Source organism: Ornithodoros turicata, chromosome 3 (assembly GCF_037126465.1).
Source record: "Ornithodoros turicata isolate Travis chromosome 3, ASM3712646v1, whole genome shotgun sequence".
Taxonomy (NCBI): Eukaryota; Metazoa; Arthropoda; class Arachnida; order Ixodida; family Argasidae; genus Ornithodoros; species Ornithodoros turicata.
The window spans coordinates 23,559,633-23,561,328 of NC_088203.1; positions in this window are offsets into that span (position 1 = coordinate 23,559,633).

Below are 1,696 nucleotides of genomic sequence, written 5' to 3' on the forward strand. Positions count from 1 at the left end.
TGCTATGAGCCACCTTAAGATATCCAAGCAGTTCAGAGTTCAATTTCCGTCACCTCAACCCTAGTAGAACAATTTGTTGCCGGAACGTCGTGGTAGTATTTCACTCAAACGTTGCAGAAACGTGGCTATTGTCCTCTTGAAAACCGGTTGCAGCAACATTGTGACAGCACTAGAACTATGTTTCCCCAACAGAAATACGACATTGATGCAACATTTCCGTCATGTTTCCACAATATTGTGACACCGTTACAGCAATATTCTTCAACGCACACACAATATTGTGGCAACATTTAGGTAATGTTTTCGCTACATTATGACAGTGTTACAGCCATATTTATTTAGCACAACACAACATCTAGGCAACAGTTGTACAATGTTGAACATGAGAGAACTGATGTTCTGAGGCTGGAACAACATAGAAGGGACAAATACATACAAAGCCTCAATTTGCCTAAGAAATTAACGATGAGGCTTTGTATGTATTTGTCCCTTCTATGTTGTTTCCAGCCTCAGAACATCAGTTCTCTCATGTTCAACAGTTGCCGCCTGCCTCGATCCCGTCGTATGAATGTGTGTATAAGGGAGCAGAAATGTAAGAGTGAAAGGAGGATGAGTGAGAGAGAGTGGCTGGTTTGTCCCTTCAGATGACGCACCCTGGAAGTCGCTGAGAAGGCGTGTTAGCTTAGATCAATTGGTAGAGCCCTGGACCGGCAATCCAGAAGATGTGGGTTCGACTCCTACAGCTGGCTAACCTTTTCAGTGACTTTCAACTTTCATCGTTATACAATGTTCCTACAACATTGTAAAGCGTTACATCCATGTTTGTTGAACACACCCCAGGAAGCACTGAATGGTATGGCAACATTTCACCAATGTCATACTGAGACATTCCCCAAATGTCACTAATGTCCACAACTTTAACTTCATTTGCAACATTCATTTGGAACACTCGAGCAACGTGTACACAACACTGCAACAACAATGCGGCACCGTATGTACACATTTTTCGATGCGTGACTTCATAAGTGCCGTGCCTCTCCCGCCTGACTGGAGGTGGGGAAACCCCGTATGGTGATCAAGCAGGCGAGCTACCTATGGAGGTAGATTCTGCGGAGGATGCCGCCTGCGCGTCCCACTGGGTAGAGCATATACTGAAACACAAAACTGTTGGGGTACTTTGATTAAGTGTATTGCGGCGTAAAGCATTTGTAACGGTGACGATGATACATCCTTGCAATTAACCCATGTATCTACGACTCAGGAACAGGGAGGGATAACGGAGGTATTTTCCGTTACCGTTTCCATTTTCGTTACTGCTATATTTTCGTTTCCGTTATCTGTTTCTGATACCAGCTTTTAATTTCGTTTCCGTTACGTTTCCGTTACTGTTTGCGGTAATGGAACGGCTGTTACAGAGCTGCGGGCGGACAGCCCGTCCGGCTCTGTCAGCACCCTGTTTTGCCCAAGTGCTGCTTCGATGTCGTACACACTACACAAGTAATTTTACGTCGTTGGGATGCGCCCATCTTGCAGGATTTTTAAAGAAGTGTATCAACATGTCTTCAGTCACTCTGAGTCCAGCAACCCAATATGAGCGTAACCTTTATCCAATGTCGCATTCATATAGGCGGACGCTCCCAGTAGTAAACACTACTGCCATAGCCATGGTGAAATGAAGAAAGTAAAAAATAAAAAT